This window comes from Lissotriton vulgaris, chromosome 3_1, assembly GCF_964263255.1.
Source record: "Lissotriton vulgaris chromosome 3_1, aLisVul1.2, whole genome shotgun sequence".
Lineage (NCBI taxonomy): Eukaryota > Metazoa > Chordata > Amphibia > Caudata > Salamandridae > Lissotriton > Lissotriton vulgaris.
This window is the reverse complement of record NC_141689.1, coordinates 709,961,567-709,983,917: the sequence shown is the minus strand read 5'-3', so window position 1 is coordinate 709,983,917 and position 22,351 is coordinate 709,961,567. Positions and strand designations below refer to the sequence as shown.

The 22,351-nt window shown below is 45.6% G+C and overlaps 1 protein-coding gene across 1 annotated transcript in view; it reads right to left on the bottom strand.

Moving 5' to 3' along the window:
• Positions 1-22,351, bottom strand: part of WDR36 (WD repeat domain 36) — a 443,575-nt gene that overhangs the window by 350,964 nt on the left and 70,260 nt on the right. The window lies entirely within an intron of this gene.

Here is a 22,351-nt window from a genome sequence, read left to right as displayed (position 1 = left end):
GTCACCCCAGTTGTTTTGGATTCCCATCAAAGTCTTACAAGATCAATATTATCATTTGGTAATCCCTGGCGGGTATTGTGTCTCCTGACCATTGAGATCACAAGCATACCCTCTCGGATGGTTCGGGGTAGCGACCACAATCACACAGGTATCACAAATGCTGTTGATTCAAATGGGAAAGGTGCAGTGCAAAAAGGAATAAGTGGTGATTTAAAATAGGATAGGGAACTAACAAAAGAAATTTTAATAAGCGTTGGCCCCTTCCTGATTAAAAACAAGAACAGACTGGTAAACTTATCGCATTGATAACAAATATCTGCGCGGAGACCAACATGTTTCAGCCTAAGAGGGAGTGACCTCGGGCTTTCTTCAGGGTCTCTGCTCTAGATGGTGCTACTGCCTGTATAAGTGTAGTAAAGTGTGAAAAATTATAAAAAAACACACAAGTGAAAAGAGCCAGAAAAGGATATAGTGTTCCTTCTTCTGTGCGTACTCCTCTTCGGTAGCAGGTACTCGGTTACTGTAGTCGGGGGACAAACATACAAGTGAAACACTTTCAGCAACCCTGGTCTGAGTATTACCAAACATCGAGACAAGAACTTTGTTAAACTGTGATACTCACCCAGTACTACCAGGGAGTGGACCTCACCTCTTCCTGGACCTGGCTCAGGATATGTGAGACCCCGCTCTACGAGAACAGAAACCGACCTCATGGTTATGGTTATGGAGGGATCAGGTAGATCTACTCTCATGCATACTACACGAAGTCATAAGTGTTCTGGACGTAGAGTATACTGTCATACACCTGGATACGCTCTCGTGTCAGTGCCCCTCATTGCACCCACCCGCCGCGAGTCCAAAGGGACTCGAGAGATGTTATATTGACAAGGCTATGGGTTGATGTCAAACGTAGCCCGCCGAGGGTGCTAGCGGAGCTATCGTCTTACCTGTCCGTCGTTGTCTCGAGCTGTGACTGAGTCAGGGGGAGGCTCAGAACAGTGTTCGTCATTCTTACTTGAATGGTTAGAGAGAAAGTTCCCAACCAATCAGCCAGAGATACAACGACGTAACCTCATACTGAGGCTAGAACTACTCGATGACGTCATACTCAACATTTGGGTAGTTCCAGTGATGTGCAAAGGACCCCGTGGTTGTTCATTGTTCGGTCAAGACTGCCTGGTGGGGAAATTAGGAGAGACTGAACCATGGGATGTCGTCATTCAGTCCGTGTTGATCAGTTCCCAATTTGTACACCCATCTTTGCTCTTTGCGAAACAGGAAGTTGGACACATCGCTTACATGGGTGGGGATGTGTGGTTTTTCAAGAACATGCCAATGGAAATCGTTTTCACTGTGATTATGCTCGATAAAGTGTTTTGTAAGTTTCGAGATATCTTTTTTGCAGCGGAATGTACTCTTGTGTTCCTGCATTCTCACTCTAACCTTTCTGGTGGTCATGCCAACATATCGCTCGTTACAGATGCATGTGAGGAGATAGATAAGGTTGTTACTGTTGCAATTAGAGAATTGCCTCAACTCCCAAGGTTGATCTGTCCCGATATCCACACTAGTGATCTTAGAGGTGAGTGGACAGACAGAACAGTTACCACAAGGGTGGTGGCCTGTAACAGGTGGCAGGTCCCAAAGGGTGCCCACTTCTCTCTTGGCAGTGGTTTTAGGACGGGTATGTACCAGACGATCCCTCAAGTTTTTGGAGCGTTTGAACGCAAATAGGGGGAATTCAAGTTTGTCCTTCCCGCTGTTCAGAATACGCCAGTGTTTCTTGATAATTTTCTGAACCTTATTTGACTTGGTGTTATAAGTACTCACGAGAGTGAGTCGTTCTGTCGGTGGTTTGGCAGGTTTAGGTTCCAGTAGCGCAGCCCGGTGGTTGTTGGCTGCTCTTTTGCATGAGCGATTCACCAGTCTTTTAGGGTAATGCCTTGCCAGAAGCTGATTGGACAGTTCACCGGCATGTCGTTCAAAACTTTCAGCAGTGGAGCAGTTCCTGCGGACTCGTAGGAATTGCCCAAATGGGAGGTTATCCCTTAGAGCTTTGGGATGTTGACTCTCATACAGTAGGAGGGAGTTGCGTGCCATTGGTTTACGGTAGAGTTTGCTCTGTAGGCCATTCGCTGTACAGTAGATTGAAAGATCCAGGAAGGCTACTCTTTCCTTACTTATTTCAATAGTGAAGCGGAGGTAATCATTTTGATGATTGAGCCATTCGTGGAATTGTAGAATGGATTCTTGAGGCCCTCTCCACACTAACAGGACATCGTCTATATATCTCTTCCACCAGATAATAGACGTGAAATGTGGGTTGCTCGCATGTAGTACCGTGGTCTGTTCAAATTTGTGAACATACAGGTTCGCCAGGGACGGGGCAAAAATACTTCCCATGCTGGTTCCAGAGATTTGATGATATATTTGGTCTTCAAACATGAAGAAATTTTCTTTCATTGCTATAGTAGCAAGCGACATGATAAAGGGTACAGGAGTGATGGAGTCAAGCTCAGTTTCCTCCAGGATGGTACGGACGGTGTCTAGAGTGGCATCCTGGGGGATCGATGTGTATAATGACTCAATGTCCAGTGAGACAAGGTAGTCAGTTTCTTGGCAAAAGTCAATTTCCGGGATCACCCTTAGGACGTCAGTGGTGTCCTTCAGGTACGTTGGCATGGTGTGCACCAGAGGTTTGAGGAAATGATCCGCAAATGCAGATAAAGGTTCCAGTAAGGACCCCTGCCCTGAAATGATAGGTCTGCCAGGAGGAGGTCTTTGTGGTTTGTGTACCTTGGGCAGAGTATAGAAGTATGGCATGGTGGGATTTTTGGCCTGTAGGAATTGTGCCTCGAGGTTGGTTATCCAGCCCTCTGCCAAAGCTTCCTCTACTAGATTCTTGATTTGGTTCATCAACCCTGGAGTGGGGTCGCTGGTCAGTGGCGAACCTGTATGTTCACAAATTTGAACAGACCACGGTACTACATGCGAGCAACCCACATTTCACGTCTATTATCTGGTGGAAGAGATATATAGACGATGTCCTGTTAGTGTGGAGAGGGCCTCAAGAATCCATTCTACAATTCCACGAATGGCTCAATCATCAAAATGATTACCTCCGCTTCACTATTGAAATAAGTAAGGAAAGAGTAGCCTTCCTGGATCTTTCAATCTACTGTACAGCGAATGGCCTACAGAGCGAACTCTACCGTAAACCAATGGCACGCAACTCCCTCCTACTGTATGAGAGTCAACATCCCAAAGCTCTAAGGGATAACCTCCCATTTGGGCAATTCCTACGAGTCCGCAGGAACTGCTCCACTGCTGAAAGTTTTGAACGACATGCCGGTGAACTGTCCAATCAGCTTCTGGCAAGGCATTACCCTAAAAGACTGGTGAATCGCTCATGCAAAAGAGCAGCCAACAACCACCGGGCTGCGCTACTGGAACCTAAACCTGCCAAACCACCGACAGAACGACTCACTCTCGTGAGTACTTATAACACCAAGTCAAATAAGGTTCAGAAAATTATCAAGAAACACTGGCGTATTCTGAACAGCGGGAAGGACAAACTTGAATTCCCCCTATTTGCGTTCAAACGCTCCAAAAACTTGAGGGATCGTCTGGTACATACCCGTCCTAAAACCACTGCCAAGAGAGAAGTGGGCACCCTTTGGGACCTGCCACCTGTTACAGGCCACCACCCTTGTGGTAACTGTTCTGTCTGTCCACTCACCTCTAAGATCACTAGTGTGGATATCGGGACAGATCAACCTTGGGAGTTGAGGCAATTCTCTAATTGCAACAGTAACAACCTTATCTATCTCCTCACATGCATCTGTAACGAGCGATATGTTGGCATGACCACCAGAAAGGTTAGAGTGAGAATGCAGGAACACAAGAGTACATTCCGCTGCAAAAAAGATATCTCGAAACTTACAAAACACTTTATCGAGCATAATCACAGTGAAAACGATTTCCATTGGCATGTTCTTGAAAAACCACACATCCCCACCCATGTAAGCGATGTGTCCAACTTCCTGTTTCGCAAAGAGCAAAGATGGGTGTACAAATTGGGAACTGATCAACACGGACTGAATGACGACATCCCATGGTTCAGTCTCTCCTAATTTCCCCACCAGGCAGTCTTGACCGAACAATGAACAACCACGGGGTCCTTTGCACATCACTGGAACTACCCAAATGTTGAGTATGACGTCATCGAGTAGTTCTAGCCTCAGTATGAGGTTACGTCGTTGTATCTCTGGCTGATTGGTTGGGAACTTTCTCTCTAACCATTCAAGTAAGAATGACGAACACTGTTCTGAGCCTCCCCCTGACTCAGTCACAGCTCGAGACAACGACGGACAGGTAAGACGATAGCTCCGCTAGCACCCTCGGCGGGCTACGTTTGACATCAACCCATAGCCTTGTCAATATAACATCTCTCGAGTCCCTTTGGACTCGCGGCGGGTGGGTGCAATGAGGGGCACTGACACGAGAGCGTATCCAGGTGTATGACAGTATACTCTACGTCCAGAACACTTATGACTTCGTGTAGTATGCATGAGAGTAGATCTATCTGATCCCTCCATAACCATAACCATGAGGTCGGTTTCTGTTCTCGTAGAGCGGGGTCTCACATATCCTGAGCCAGGTCCAGGAAGAGGTGAGGTCCACTCCCCGGTAGTACTGGGTGAGTATCACAGTTTAACAAAGTTCTTGTCTCGATGTTTGGTAATACTCAGACCAGGGTTGCTGAAAGTGTTTCACTTGTATGTTTGTCCCCCGACTACAGTAACCGAGTACCTGCTACCGAAGAGGAGTACGCACAGAAGAAGGAACACTATATCCTTTTCTGGCTCTTTTCACTTGTGTGTTTTTTTATAATTTTTCACACTTTACTACACTTATACAGGCAGTAGCACCATCTAGAACAGAGACCCTGAAGAAAGCCCGAGGTCACTCCCTCTTAGGCTGAAACATGTTGGTCTCCGCGCAGATATTTGTTATCAATGCGATAAGTTTACCAGTCTGTTCTTGTTTTTAATCAGGAAGGGGCCAACGCTTATTAAAATTTCTTTTGTTAGTTCCCTATCCTATTTTAAATCACCACTTATTCCTTTTTGCACTGCACCTTTCCCATTTGAATCAACAGCATTTGTGATACCTGTGTGATTGTGGTCGCTACCCCGAACCATCCGAGAGGGTATGCTTGTGATCTCAATGGTCAGGAGACACAATACCCGCCAGGGATTACCAAATGATAATATTGATCTTGTAAGACTTTGATGGGAATCCAAAACAACTGGGGTGACTCACGATTACAGGTGTTTCATTTATTGGCGATTCGGTCTGTTACTGTTTATATTCCTATAGTACTAACTAGACTTGGGCTTTATAGCAGTAAACATTTCTCTGGTTTCAGCTCCTAGACCCCTAAGTACCTTGTGTATAATTGAGTCCTTTGGGGACATTACTTAGGCATCGGTCTTTAAACGTCCCTCTAGCCCTCCCCTACTGTTTGTTTTGTTATGACTTTGAGCAGCGTGCAGCTGCGGGCTATATTGAGTGCTCACATTATTTGAGAGCAAATCTATTCTATAAACTAAGAATAGCACCAATCTGTCATACACCTACGCTTTCCTTACGGTGCTTTTCCAGCTCCTACCCACACTTCCACCATGGAAGAACGCCATGGCTTAGCCTATGATGATGCTATGTACAAATCAATACTCGATAACATGCCAAGTATTCTGGACACTCTCCCCACACCCACAGTTAACAAGTCTGACGACTGGACCAAACTGTTAGCCATGAAGAAATCACATTCCCGAACCGAGACCCACGGGATTATCATGGCTGAATACATGAGAGCAAGCTGTGCACCACCGGGGCTGATAGTAACTAATGCCCCTCGTCTTTTTCTTACTGATAAGAAATTTCTGGGTGACTGGTCCTTGATTGCCTGGCGATGCACCCGTGATTGGCTTATTTTAATAATCAGCACAGCCAAACGGGTAGCAGACGCAATACTAGTAGAGATACAGATCCTTGAAGGGCAAATAAAAACTGCGGTCACCGCTAACTTCAAGAAAAATAAAGACGAGTCTGACAGAATTAACAAGGAATTTGCTGAGTCTATATTGCAAACTAAACTTGAAAAATTCAAGAAAGACCTAGCCAAATTCAAACTAGAAATGGTGTACCCTTACACCAGCGATAATTACAAAGCTCCAGATTTTACCAAGAATGGGAGGAGGTATGGTTCCAACTACTCTGGATCCAGCTCTGACACTGGTAGCGACTCAGATATAACTAATCAGCCACCTAATGCTGGCCCAAATCGGGGTAGAGGGGGCGGAAGATATCAGAACCAGAGGGGTCAATACAACATGCCCAACCAGCCATGGTGGCCACCAGGACCCTGGGGCTTCCCTGGCACCTTTCAACCACCCATGGCCTCTTTCCAAGGTTTCCCGAATTTTAATAACCAGCCTTTTTTAGCGCGTGGCCCCAGACGGTCACGGGGCAAAAGAAGACCGGCACAGGGACAACCTCAGGTCCAATGGGAGGACACAACAGGCCCACACGCAGGGACCAGGAGCCACACAAGGAGGGGTGCCCAAGAGTGACCAACAACTCCAGTGAGAGCCTGGTAGTCAACCTCAGCCAACGTACTCTCACAGATTTGGAAGAAGCAGTCCTGAATAAAGGGCTTGGATTTGTAACCACAGATGAGGGAGACCCGTTCCTACTCCAGATCGAGTTAGCCCAGTTTTTTCGTAAACTTAGGCTCCACTACTTTTTCAAACCGAAAAACAGCGATGACATTCGCATTGAACCTGATAATAACACAGGTCTCAGGAACAAATCCACGTTTCTCCCTCCCACTCATGCCATACCCCCGCAGCTTCTGGCATTCGAGATAGCTGTGAAAAATGACATTGACCAAATCCAATACTCGACCCACTCAGGTTACAATAACTTATCTGCAGCTGAAAGAAAGGCACTGAACTCCCTCTGCCAAGACGACACCATAGTCGTGAAGCCCGCTGATAAAGGGGGTTCTATCGTGGTCCAGGATGTGGAAACTTACAGAATGGAATGCTCCCGTCAACTGAGCATCCGCACATCCTATGAACCACTGACCAGCGACCCCACTCCAGGGTTGATGAACCAAATCAAGAATCTAGTAGAGGAAGCTTTGGCAGAGGGCTGGATAACCAACCTCGAGGCACAATTCCTACAGGCCAAAAATCCCACCATGCCATACTTCTATACTCTGCCCAAGGTACACAAACCACAAAGACCTCCTCCTGGCAGACCTATCATTTCAGGGCAGGGGTCCTTACTGGAACCTTTATCTGCATTTGCGGATCATTTCCTCAAACCTCTGGTGCACACCATGCCAACGTACCTGAAGGACACCACTGACGTCCTAAGGGTGATCCCGGAAATTGACTTTTGCCAAGAAACTGACTACCTTGTCTCACTGGACATTGAGTCATTATACACATCGATCCCCCAGGATGCCACTCTAGACACCGTCCGTACCATCCTGGAGGAAACTGAGCTTGACTCCATCACTCCTGTACCCTTTATCATGTCGCTTGCTACTATAGCAATGAAAGAAAATTTCTTCATGTTTGAAGACCAAATATATCATCAAATCTCTGGAACCAGCATGGGAAGTATTTTTGCCCCGTCCCTGGCGAACCTGTATGTTCACAAATTTGAACAGACCACGGTACTACATGCGAGCAACCCACATTTCACGTCTATTATCTGGTGGAAGAGATATATAGACGATGTCCTGTTAGTGTGGAGAGGGCCTCAAGAATCCATTCTACAATTCCACAAATGGCTCAATCATCAAAATGATTACCTCCGCTTCACTATTGAAATAAGTAAGGAAAGAGTAGCCTTCCTGGATCTTTCAATCTACTGTACAGCGAATGGCCTACAGAGCGAACTCTACCGTAAACCAATGGCACGCAACTCCCTCCTACTGTATGAGAGTCAACATCCCAAAGCTCTAAGGGATAACCTCCCATTTGGGCAATTCCTACGAGTCCGCAGGAACTGCTCCACTGCTGAAAGTTTTGAACGACATGCCGGTGAACTGTCCAATCAGCTTCTGGCAAGGCATTACCCTAAAAGACTGGTGAATCGCTCATGCAAAAGAGCAGCCAACAACCACCGGGCTGCGCTACTGGAACCTAAACCTGCCAAACCACCGACAGAACGACTCACTCTCGTGAGTACTTATAACACCAAGTCAAATAAGGTTCAGAAAATTATCAAGAAACACTGGCGTATTCTGAACAGCGGGAAGGACAAACTTGAATTCCCCCTATTTGCGTTCAAACGCTCCAAAAACTTGAGGGGTCGTCTGGTACATACCCGTCCTAAAACCACTGCCAAGAGAGAAGTGGGCACCCTTTGGGACCTGCCACCTGTTACAGGCCACCACCCTTGTGGTAACTGTTCTGTCTGTCCACTCACCTCTAAGATCACTAGTGTGGATATCGGGACAGATCAACCTTGGGAGTTGAGGCAATTCTCTAATTGCAACAGTAACAACCTTATCTATCTCCTCACATGCATCTGTAACGAGCGATATGTTGGCATGACCACCAGAAAGGTTAGAGTGAGAATGCAGGAACACAAGAGTACATTCCGCTGCAAAAAAGATATCTCGAAACTTACAAAACACTTTATCGAGCATAATCACAGTGAAAACGATTTCCATTGGCATGTTCTTGAAAAACCACACATCCCCACCCATGTAAGCGATGTGTCCAACTTCCTGTTTCGCAAAGAGCAAAGATGGGTGTACAAATTGGGAACTGATCAACACGGACTGAATGACGACATCCCATGGTTCAGTCTCTCCTAATTTCCCCACCAGGCAGTCTTGACCGAACAATGAACAACCACGGGGTCCTTTGCACATCACTGGAACTACCCAAATGTTGAGTATGACGTCATCGAGTAGTTCTAGCCTCAGTATGAGGTTACGTCGTTGTATCTCTGGCTGATTGGTTGGGAACTTTCTCTCTAACCATTCAAGTAAGAATGACGAACACTGTTCTGAGCCTCCCCCTGACTCAGTCACAGCTCGAGACAACGACGGACAGGTAAGACGATAGCTCCGCTAGCACCCTCGGCGGGCTACGTTTGACATCAACCCATAGCCTTGTCAATATAACATCTCTCGAGTCCCTTTGGACTCGCGGCGGGTGGGTGCAATGAGGGGCACTGACACGAGAGCGTATCCAGGTGTATGACAGTATACTCTACGTCCAGAACACTTATGACTTCGTGTAGTATGCATGAGAGTAGATCTACCTGATCCCTCCATAACCATAACCATGAGGTCGGTTTCTGTTCTCGTAGAGCGGGGTCTCGCATATCCTGAGCCAGGTCCAGGAAGAGGTGAGGTCCACTCCCCGGTAGTACTGGGTGAGTATCACAGTTTAACAAAGTTCTTGTCTCGATGTTTGGTAATACTCAGACCAGGGTTGCTGAAAGTGTTTCACTTGTATGTTTGTCCCCCGACTACAGTAACCGAGTACCTGCTACCGAAGAGGAGTACGCACAGAAGAAGGAACACTATATCCTTTTCTGGCTCTTTTCACTTGTGTGTTTTTTTATAATTTTTCACACTTTACTACACTTATACAGGCAGTAGCACCATCTAGAACAGAGACCCTGAAGAAAGCCCGAGGTCACTCCCTCTTAGGCTGAAACATGTTGGTCTCCGCGCAGATATTTGTTATCAATGCGATAAGTTTACCAGTCTGTTCTTGTTTTTAATCAGGAAGGGGCCAACGCTTATTAAAATTTCTTTTGTTAGTTCCCTATCCTATTTTAAATCACCACTTATTCCTTTTTGCACTGCACCTTTCCCATTTGAATCAACAGCATTTGTGATACCTGTGTGATTGTGGTCGCTACCCCGAACCATCCGAGAGGGTATTCTTGTGATCTCAATGGTCAGGAGACACAATACCCGCCAGGGATTACCAAATGATAATATTGATCTTGTAAGACTTTGATGGGAATCCAAAACAACTGGGGTGACTCACGATTACAGGTGTTTCATTTATTGGCGATTCGGTCTGTTACTGTTTATATTCCTATAGTACTAACTAGACTTGGGCTTTATAGCAGTAAACATTTCTCTGGTTTCAGCTCCTAGACCCCTAAGTACCTTGTGTATAATTGAGTCCTTTGGGGACATTACTTAGGCATCGGTCTTTAAACGTCCCTCTAGCCCTCCCCTACTGTTTGTTTTGTTATGACTTTGAGCAGCGTGCAGCTGCGGGCTATATTGAGTGCTCACATTATTTGAGAGCAAATCTATTCTATAAACTAAGAATAGCACCAATCTGTCATACACCTACGCTTTCCTTACGGTGCTTTTCCAGCTCCTACCCACACTTCCACCATGGAAGAACGCCATGGCTTAGCCTATGATGATGCTATGTACAAATCAATACTCGATAACATGCCAAGTATTCTGGACACTCTCCCCACACCCACAGTTAACAAGTCTGACGACTGGACCAAACTGTTAGCCATGAAGAAATCACATTCCCGAACCGAGACCCACGGGATTATCATGGCTGAATACATGAGAGCAAGCTGTGCACCACCGGGGCTGATAGTAACTAATGCCCCTCGTCTTTTTCTTACTGATAAGAAATTTCTGGGTGACTGGTCCTTGATTGCCTGGCGATGCACCCGTGATTGGCTTATTTTAATAATCAGCACAGCCAAACGGGTAGCAGACGCAATACTAGTAGAGATACAGATCCTTGAAGGGCAAATAAAAACTGCGGTCACCGCTAACTTCAAGAAAAATAAAGACGAGTCTGACAGAATTAACAAGGAATTTGCTGAGTCTATATTGCAAACTAAACTTGAAAAATTCAAGAAAGACCTAGCCAAATTCAAACTAGAAATGGTGTACCCTTACACCAGCGATAATTACAAAGCTCCAGATTTTACCAAGAATGGGAGGAGGTATGGTTCCAACTACTCTGGATCCAGCTCTGACACTGGTAGCGACTCAGATATAACTAATCAGCCACCTAATGCTGGCCCAAATCGGGGTAGAGGGGGCGGAAGATATCAGAACCAGAGGGGTCAATACAACATGCCCAACCAGCCATGGTGGCCACCAGGACCCTGGGGCTTCCCTGGCACCTTTCAACCACCCATGGCCTCTTTCCAAGGTTTCCCGAATTTTAATAACCAGCCTTTTTTAGCGCGTGGCCCCAGACGGTCACGGGGCAAAAGAAGACCGGCACAGGGACAACCTCAGGTCCAATGGGAGGACACAACAGGCCCACACGCAGGGACCAGGAGCCACACAAGGAGGGGTGCCCAAGAGTGACCAACAACTCCAGTGAGAGCCTGGTAGTCAACCTCAGCCAACGTACTCTCACAGATTTGGAAGAAGCAGTCCTGAATAAAGGGCTTGGATTTGTAACCACAGATGAGGGAGACCCGTTCCTACTCCAGATCGAGTTAGCCCAGTTTTTTCGTAAACTTAGGCTCCACTACTTTTTCAAACCGAAAAACAGCGATGACATTCGCATTGAACCTGATAATAACACAGGTCTCAGGAACAAATCCACGTTTCTCCCTCCCACTCATGCCATACCCCCGCAGCTTCTGGCATTCGAGATAGCTGTGAAAAATGACATTGACCAAATCCAATACTCGACCCACTCAGGTTACAATAACTTATCTGCAGCTGAAAGAAAGGCACTGAACTCCCTCTGCCAAGACGACACCATAGTCGTGAAGCCCGCTGATAAAGGGGGTTCTATCGTGGTCCAGGATGTGGAAACTTACAGAATGGAATGCTCCCGTCAACTGAGCATCCGCACATCCTATGAACCACTGACCAGCGACCCCACTCCAGGGTTGATGAACCAAATCAAGAATCTAGTAGAGGAAGCTTTGGCAGAGGGCTGGATAACCAACCTCGAGGCACAATTCCTACAGGCCAAAAATCCCACCATGCCATACTTCTATACTCTGCCCAAGGTACACAAACCACAAAGACCTCCTCCTGGCAGACCTATCATTTCAGGGCAGGGGTCCTTACTGGAACCTTTATCTGCATTTGCGGATCATTTCCTCAAACCTCTGGTGCACACCATGCCAACGTACCTGAAGGACACCACTGACGTCCTAAGGGTGATCCCGGAAATTGACTTTTGCCAAGAAACTGACTACCTTGTCTCACTGGACATTGAGTCATTATACACATCGATCCCCCAGGATGCCACTCTAGACACCGTCCGTACCATCCTGGAGGAAACTGAGCTTGACTCCATCACTCCTGTACCCTTTATCATGTCGCTTGCTACTATAGCAATGAAAGAAAATTTCTTCATGTTTGAAGACCAAATATATCATCAAATCTCTGGAACCAGCATGGGAAGTATTTTTGCCCCGTCCCTGGCGAACCTGTATGTTCACAAATTTGAACAGACCACGGTACTACATGCGAGCAACCCACATTTCACGTCTATTATCTGGTGGAAGAGATATATAGACGATGTCCTGTTAGTGTGGAGAGGGCCTCAAGAATCCATTCTACAATTCCACGAATGGCTCAATCATCAAAATGATTACCTCCGCTTCACTATTGAAATAAGTAAGGAAAGAGTAGCCTTCCTGGATCTTTCAATCTACTGTACAGCGAATGGCCTACAGAGCGAACTCTACCGTAAACCAATGGCACGCAACTCCCTCCTACTGTATGAGAGTCAACATCCCAAAGCTCTAAGGGATAACCTCCCATTTGGGCAATTCCTACGAGTCCGCAGGAACTGCTCCACTGCTGAAAGTTTTGAACGACATGCCGGTGAACTGTCCAATCAGCTTCTGGCAAGGCATTACCCTAAAAGACTGGTGAATCGCTCATGCAAAAGAGCAGCCAACAACCACCGGGCTGCGCTACTGGAACCTAAACCTGCCAAACCACCGACAGAACGACTCACTCTCGTGAGTACTTATAACACCAAGTCAAATAAGGTTCAGAAAATTATCAAGAAACACTGGCGTATTCTGAACAGCGGGAAGGACAAACTTGAATTCCCCCTATTTGCGTTCAAACGCTCCAAAAACTTGAGGGATCGTCTGGTACATACCCGTCCTAAAACCACTGCCAAGAGAGAAGTGGGCACCCTTTGGGACCTGCCACCTGTTACAGGCCACCACCCTTGTGGTAACTGTTCTGTCTGTCCACTCACCTCTAAGATCACTAGTGTGGATATCGGGACAGATCAACCTTGGGAGTTGAGGCAATTCTCTAATTGCAACAGTAACAACCTTATCTATCTCCTCACATGCATCTGTAACGAGCGATATGTTGGCATGACCACCAGAAAGGTTAGAGTGAGAATGCAGGAACACAAGAGTACATTCCGCTGTAAAAAAGATATCTCGAAACTTACAAAACACTTTATCGAGCATAATCACAGTGAAAACGATTTCCATTGGCATGTTCTTGAAAAACCACACATCCCCACCCATGTAAGCGATGTGTCCAACTTCCTGTTTCGCAAAGAGCAAAGATGGGTGTACAAATTGGGAACTGATCAACACGGACTGAATGACGACATCCCATGGTTCAGTCTCTCCTAATTTCCCCACCAGGCAGTCTTGACCGAACAATGAACAACCACGGGGTCCTTTGCACATCACTGGAACTACCCAAATGTTGAGTATGACGTCATCGAGTAGTTCTAGCCTCAGTATGAGGTTACGTCGTTGTATCTCTGGCTGATTGGTTGGGAACTTTCTCTCTAACCATTCAAGTAAGAATGACGAACACTGTTCTGAGCCTCCCCCTGACTCAGTCACAGCTCGAGACAACGACGGACAGGTAAGACGATAGCTCCGCTAGCACCCTCGGCGGGCTACGTTTGACATCAACCCATAGCCTTGTCAATATAACATCTCTCGAGTCCCTTTGGACTCGCGGCGGGTGGGTGCAATGAGGGGCACTGACACGAGAGCGTATCCAGGTGTATGACAGTATACTCTACGTCCAGAACACTTATGACTTCGTGTAGTATGCATGAGAGTAGATCTACCTGATCCCTCCATAACCATAACCATGAGGTCGGTTTCTGTTCTCGTAGAGCGGGGTCTCACATATCCTGAGCCAGGTCCAGGAAGAGGTGAGGTCCACTCCCCGGTAGTACTGGGTGAGTATCACAGTTTAACAAAGTTCTTGTCTCGATGTTTGGTAATACTCAGACCAGGGTTGCTGAAAGTGTTTCACTTGTATGTTTGTCCCCCGACTACAGTAACCGAGTACCTGCTACCGAAGAGGAGTACGCACAGAAGAAGGAACACTATATCCTTTTCTGGCTCTTTTCACTTGTGTGTTTTTTTATAATTTTTCACACTTTACTACACTTATACAGGCAGTAGCACCATCTAGAACAGAGACCCTGAAGAAAGCCCGAGGTCACTCCCTCTTAGGCTGAAACATGTTGGTCTCCGCGCAGATATTTGTTATCAATGCGATAAGTTTACCAGTCTGTTCTTGTTTTTAATCAGGAAGGGGCCAACGCTTATTAAAATTTCTTTTGTTAGTTCCCTATCCTATTTTAAATCACCACTTATTCCTTTTTGCACTGCACCTTTCCCATTTGAATCAACAGCATTTGTGATACCTGTGTGATTGTGGTCGCTACCCCGAACCATCCGAGAGGGTATGCTTGTGATCTCAATGGTCAGGAGACACAATACCCGCCAGGGATTACCAAATGATAATATTGATCTTGTAAGACTTTGATGGGAATCCAAAACAACTGGGGTGACTCACGATTACAGGTGTTTCATTTATTGGCGATTCGGTCTGTTACTGTTTATATTCCTATAGTACTAACTAGACTTGGGCTTTATAGCAGTAAACATTTCTCTGGTTTCAGCTCCTAGACCCCTAAGTACCTTGTGTATAATTGAGTCCTTTGGGGACATTACTTAGGCATCGGTCTTTAAACGTCCCTCTAGCCCTCCCCTACTGTTTGTTTTGTTATGTCAAGTTCTTTAATGCCAACTACAGTAGTTGAGACTTGGCAGTAAGTGAGGCAAATGCAGGAAGAAGCTGATGAGGAAGAGAAGAACGTCTGCTTAATAGCAGGATGAAGGCAAAGAGAAGAAGATGAAATTTGGGTTTACAAAGATGAAAGACCAGTAATGCCGGATAGCATGATCTCAAATATGGCCCGAATGTATCATGGTCAAGCTCATGTTGGAAGAGATGCCATGCTTCGTCTATTTAGACAGACGTGGTACAATCCCAAATTCAGGATGATTGCTGAAAGCTTGTGCCAAAGATGTTTGGTGTGTCAGCAATTTAATCCAAACAGAAAAACAATTGTGAGTCTGGGAACCATAGGACGGGAGGGAGGTCCATTTACAAGAATGCAGTTGGATTTTATTGAACTTCCACCTTGTAACAGGCTCAGGTATGTTTTAGTGATCATTTGTCTGTCCTCTCGATGGATGGAGGCTTTCACCACGAGGCGAAATGATGGACTAACTGTTGCAAAGTTGCTTTTACGTGAAATTATCCCAGGGCATATCCCAGGGTTGCCTGTGAGAGTGGTTGCTGACGCCCGGGACTTGCTGGGGCATTTCTTTGCTGTCGGATGGGGCTCCTCTGCCTCTTGCCTCGCGCTGGGTCTTGGTCAACCCCCCCGCCGCCGCCAGTTCCACCAAGCGGCCGCTGAGAGAGGGGGACTACAAGTCCCATAATTCCCGCTGGTCCATCACCGCCCACCCACGCCGACTTCCGCGCCTGGAGGCGCTTAAACATCTCGGCTCCCTCGGTGGAGCGGGTTGCCTGTGAGAGTGGTTGCTGACGCCCGGGACTTGCCGGGGCATTTCTTTGCTGTCGAACGGGACTCCTATGCCTCTTGCTTCACGCTGTGAGCGCGCTGGGTCTTGGTCAACTGTTCCCCCCCCCCGCCGCCACCAGTTCCACCAATCGGCCGCTGAGAGGGGGGACTACAAGTCCCATAATTCCCGCTGGTCCATCCCCGCCCATCCACGCTGACTTCCGCGCCTGGAGGCGCTTAAACATCGCGGCTCCCTCCGCGTCGCGGGACGCGCGCGGGCAGCGCCGGCTAAGCCCGGGCAAAGGGCGGGCCCTCTGTGGCCCTCAGGGGACATCAGTGGACGGGCGGGCCACCCCTCTAAGACGTTATTAAGGTGAGCCCACATATAGATCATGGGGAAACGAAAAACCAGCACCATGGCTCAGGCCCCTCAGGCCCCTGAAGGTCCTACTGTGCTTCCGCCCACCTTTGAGAGCATGTTGGAAAATGCCGTCCAGTTAGTTTAGGGAACCGAAGGGGTCTTGGCTCCTAACTACAGCAAGGCTGAACCAATATACTACGCAATAAACTCTACACTTGCCAGTGCTGAAAAACTTGTTAAATACACAATTTTCAACTATATAGTGTACATGACGAAGACGTGCACACCTGCTTTAAGAATTGCAGTTTTATTATTTTGTTTCTTTCAAAACCTAATTCTTAGGTCTGCATCATTTTTTGATTTTATGCATGGGAATACAAAACATTCTATGTACAAATATATACAAACAACACAAAATATACAAGTGATTAGGTATGTACAAAAATGCGACAACTTCCATACAACTCATTCATGGCCTTCCATTCATACAAAACATACACACTGGTCCTTTACAGATATTCTATGAGCTGTTTCTATTGTAAGGACCATCAAATCCCTGCTGCAAAGTGCAGTAAAGGAATTAGAAGAAATCGCAGCACTAGAGAAAGAAATCCTGGACAATCAATTAATCACCGACTCCAAAGGACTACTGGAAAAAGTAGAAAAAGAAATTGGAGAGTTCAAGGATTTCACAGTAGCCCAAAAGAGCAACAAATTTGAATCAGACAAAAAGAATTTTTCCCTGGAATCAGTCTACCCGTATCTAAGGAAAGAGTTCTATACCAACGCAGAATCAAGGAGATTCTTACAGGATAATCAAGGACGGTCACGCCGCAAGTTTATCTCCTTTTCAGATACATCCTCCTCAGGGAGTGAATCAAACAACACAAACAGATCCTACCAGAATAGGCAAAGCAACCAATCCGAACAACAACAAAGACAACAACAAAATCAGAATCCTTTTTTAGGCCAGGGCCCACAGAAAGGGAGGGGTCGCACACGACCAGTGCAACCATGGGAAATGAGGACACGGTCCCGATTTTACAAGAATTAAACCTTCCCCCAATATTCAATTTATCTGGAAAAAGTTTAACAGAAGCAGAGACATCAATTCTCACAAAAGGTCTGGCCTTTGTTCCATCCAGACCAACAGACTATGTCAGAATGAAACTAGAAGTTCTAGAATTCTGCCGCAAAATCAGATTAAAAACATTTTTCTTGGACACTATCGAGGACCGCCAACTAGAAGTGTCAGGCCTAAAGAATAAATCCACTTTTTGCCCAGCAGGGTCAAAAATACCTAAAGAAGTTATCACTTTCGAGCGCACAATTCTATCAGGAATCTCAACCTTTGAGAAAAAAAGAAGCTATGTGAAATATAATTTACCAAAAATAGAAAAAGACGCATTACTTGCATTAAAAAATGACAGATCAGTCGTCATAAAACAAGCAGATAAAGGGGGCGCGGTGGTAATCTGGGATGTCAATAAATACAAAACGGAAGTTCACCGTCAATTAAATGACACCACCTGTTATAGGCGTATTACAAGAAATCCCACGATTGAATTCCAGAGCCAACTTTTTCCAATCTTACAAAAAGGACACGACCAAGGGTTTGTTGGACCAAAGGAATTGGCATTTTTGCAAAACAAAACCCCCAGAATTCCAGTATTTTATGTACTACCCAAAATACACAAAGATGAAAACAACCCACCTGGACGTCCAATTGTATCTGGATGCGAATCTCTATTTGAACCGATAGCAAAATACATAGACTTCTTCTTAAAACCATTCATCGAACTAGTGCCAGCCCACCTGAAGGACACAACTGCCTTCCTCCGAAAGATTGAGACTGTGCAATTTGACCAGAACCAACAACTCATGGTCACATTAGACGTCGTCTCACTGTACACCCAAATTCCCCAAGACCAAGCCATAGAGACATTGACATTCTTTTTGGACCAACGAGAGAGACCGTTCCAAGTTCCGACGGAATTCTTAGTTGAACTGGCAACAATGGCCCTACAAAAAAACTTCTTTACTTTTGATTCTGAATTTTTTCTACAGGTAAAAAGAGTAGCTATGGGGTGTCCTTTTGCCCCCGAATTAGCGGTATTGTTTATGGGGTTATATGAACAAAAATTCATCTATAATGACAACCCTTTTAAAGAGCAGATCTCCCATTACATGAGATACATCGATGATGTATTCCTCATCTGGACTGGCAGCCCTGAGAGCCTAAATGATTTTGTTAATTGGTTGAACGCACGAAGCAATGACATTAAGTTCAGTTGCACATCATCCAATACATCAATCACATTTTTGGATGTCAGAGTAGAACCATCAGAAGGTGGACTTGCGACAACTCTTTTCCGAAAGCCGACCGACAGGAATAAAGCATTGCTTTATTCAAGTAATCACCCACGCGGCCTGAGGCAAAATTTACCCTTCTGCCAATTCCTTAGAATACGTAGGAATTGTTCACGCAAGGAAGATTATTTCGAACATGCTAACCAACTCAAAGATAGACTCCTCCAACGAGGATACCCCAGCAAGCTATTAAAAAACTCACTTAAGAGAGCTTGGTGGACGCCACGTGAATCCCTCCTGCAGAAAAAGCCCAAAAAGGAACAGAAACGGATAGTTTGCGTATCCACGTTTTGCCCGGCTTCAAATCAATTGAAGAAATTAATCACATCAAATTGGCACCTAATAAAGGGTCTACATGAGGACCTAAAAACACCACCCCTGTTTGCACACAAGAAAGAAAAAAGTGTGGCGAATCACATTGTGAGAGCTGCCCTACCCAATGAGAAAGGCCCGACATTGAGGAGTTTGTTCGGCTTTCCACCCATTACCGGACACCACAAATGTGGATCATGTACCTGCTGTGAAGAGACAATTGAAGAGTCAGTATTTTCTTTTAACAACATCACTTGGAAACATGATACGTTTACAAACTGCAAGACCAAGAACGTGGTGTATGCTATAATATGCCCTTGCCCAAAGCTATATATAGGCAAAACTACGCAAGAAATCAGGCAACGTATCACCCAACATAAGTCTAGGATACGCAGGGAAGTAGAAAATGCACCATTGGTCAATCACTGGATCACCATGAAACATGATAAAACCAAGCTGAAGTGGACTGTGATTTCAAAGATTGAAAATGACCCCAGAGGTGGCAACATTGAATCAAGATTAAACCAAAGAGAAGCGCTGCTCATAATGAAATATGATGCAGCAGTGAACGGACTGAACGAACTGTCTGAAATCTACAGACCCAACGCGTAAAAACTTCTGAAAAATCAAGAAGACTACAATTCCCAGAATTCCCAGTTTCCTAGCCACTCCCCCAGCGAAGTGGTGGTAGAAGGCTCATTCAGTCTTACCAGACCGAAGAGGAAGGAGCAAGAATCAGCACGGCATTTTTTCCGAAGCGACATTGAATTAAATGGTAAGAATGGCGAACCACCGCTTCCCCGCGTCCTCCGTGTAACATCAGATAACGCGGTTCCATTAAACGGCTCCTTCACGCTTCCCTTGTTGTCTCTTCCAGATTACGACCCAGCGGCACCACGCCATCGTGAGTTCAAACTCCGACTGGAGCAGTAGCCGATTTTCTCATTAACACGGAGTTTCACTCCGTTACGGGTAAGCGAACTCCCATGATGAAAAATATCGATCTAGTCATGACCTCATTAGTTAGACAGTGAGCACTAACGGTCCCCCTCTGCCTTTCTTGCAGACCAAACACGATATTGACAACCTTCCTAGAACAGGTAGGAGCATCACAACATGTCACCTTAACTAGATGAACGTGATCGTTTAAATGTGTTACACTTACCGTTTCTTTTTCAACTTGTTCCAGCCCTCCCTCCTTTCCATCCTTTTCTGCATCACGGAATACTTTATTTGGAGCCATGACCCAAATTAGAGGTAGGCTGAGATTGGGTTGTTTGTAGATAAGGTGTTGAACCCTTAGAACAAAAATTCATTAGTTTTGTTCCTTTCCCTTCCAGTTAATGTGAGGTCCTGAAGAGAACCCTGACAATTACAGGGCTCGAAACGCGTCGACCGACCAGGTCCCAGGTCATGCTCTAGAGTCCTTCCCAAGGAAAACCCTAGGGCAACACGATAAATGACTGCTTCATTTTTCTTTTTGTTTAAAAAGTTAAAATTCAATCTGAAGTAGACTAAAAAACGGACTTTACATTTGTTGAATTTAAAGATTTTCCATGACACTGGGACCAGTGTGTATGTTTTGTATGAATGGAAGGCCATGAATGAGTTGTATGGAAGTTGTCGCATTTTTGTACATACCTAATCACTTGTATATTTTGTGTTGTTTGTATATATTTGTACATAGAATGTTTTGTATTCCCATGCATAAAATCAAAAAATGATGCAGACCTAAGAATTAGGTTTTGAAAGAAACAAAATAATAAAACTGCAATTCTTAAAGCAGGTGTGCACGTCTTCGTCATGTACACTATATAGTTGAAAATTGTGTATTTAACAAGTTTTCCAGCACTGGCAAGTGTAGAGTTTATTGTCCAGTTAGTTAGCACAGAAATTGCTAATACTGAGAGGAGAATGTCAATGGGCCTTATGAGTTCACAACCCCAGCAAGATTGCTCTACCATTGCAGTGCCGCTATCTCCCAAGGTCATAATTACTAAACCATCCTTGTGGGCCATTCCACCGATAGCCCAACTTGGGGGCAGTTGTCGAACTATTATAATTGACTTGCAGCAGGACTCTGATGCTCCAGCTGTTAATTCTTCCCTGACGCCGAGTAATAAGACTGTCGGAGAGAAAAGGAAAAGAGGCCCTGCGAAAGTAACATTAAATAAAAGAAAACAACCCCCACGTAACAAGAGTCAACCTACACCTCAGAGTATGTGGAACAGAGGGAAATAACCATCAGAGGGTGGCACCGACATCAATGACTCTATGCAATTAGCAGAGGAGGACATGGCTATAACTCCCTCTAATGTAGGACATAACTCCGCCTGTACACAGACTGAGCCTATAAATGAAAGTGTTACTCAAAAAAAGCCACATGGGAATTTTATTGAGACTATAGTGGACACAATTTTTAAACAAATGGAAAGTCAAATGATCAAACAGTTTAATACAATTTTTAAAAGATTAGATAGACTGGAAAATCTGGTAAAAAAGGAAGATGTAAAAAGGAAAGGGGTAATCAGTCTTGATCTACTGAGGGGAGAACAGGTATTGAAAGATATGGAGACTGCTAGTAAGGCCATTTTGGGAGGTGGGCCAATTACCACTAGTAGCTTACCAGTAACTAATACCATACCCAGGGATGCCTCTGCAAGCAAAGGTAAATCTGTAACAGTATCACAGCATACCTCTGCCGCTGCAGTTGGACCATCGTGCCCCGCTAGTGCGGTTGCTGGTACCTCAAAAGGAGGACCTAGCTCAGACACTAGGAAGACAGGGAATACAACTAACATGGGTTCAGACAAGGGACAAGTTGCTGACTCTAGGCCCTTAAAACATCCTGGGCCAGCACTGCACCTGCCCCCAGACGCTTGCCCTTATGTCCTAATCTTAGCAGGTGTACCTTTGCTTAAGGAGGGACAAGGTGAGTCCTGGGTCCAGCTGAATAACAAGTGCATAGATTGGTTGGTTAAGCATAAAGGGTTAGGGCCAAATATCGCTAGTGAAATTCTGTCAGTCCGCCGTGTGAGCTGGGTTGGTCCCCTATTTAAGAACGTTAATGGAGATTGCATTGTAATTAACTTTAGGCACCCTTCAAAAGCAAGATTCATACTCAATAGCAACAACATCTATCCTAGCCCTCCAACTGTTTTAACTCCACTTCCGCTGGGCTATTTTTACAGGCCCCCACAGAGATTACCTGGCCCTGGCCCACCACCCTACCCACTGTTTAATAGATACAGCATACTATCTGAGCTAGAGACCCAGGACTGACCACCAGCTATCCCCCCAGACATAGCATGCAGTGATTACCTTAATGCAACTGGACCCGTTGAAGGGCTGATAACCCGTTCCCCTATAGAGGTGTTGATTGGTAATATCGAGGTTGTATCGCCATCTGACCCGAAAATAA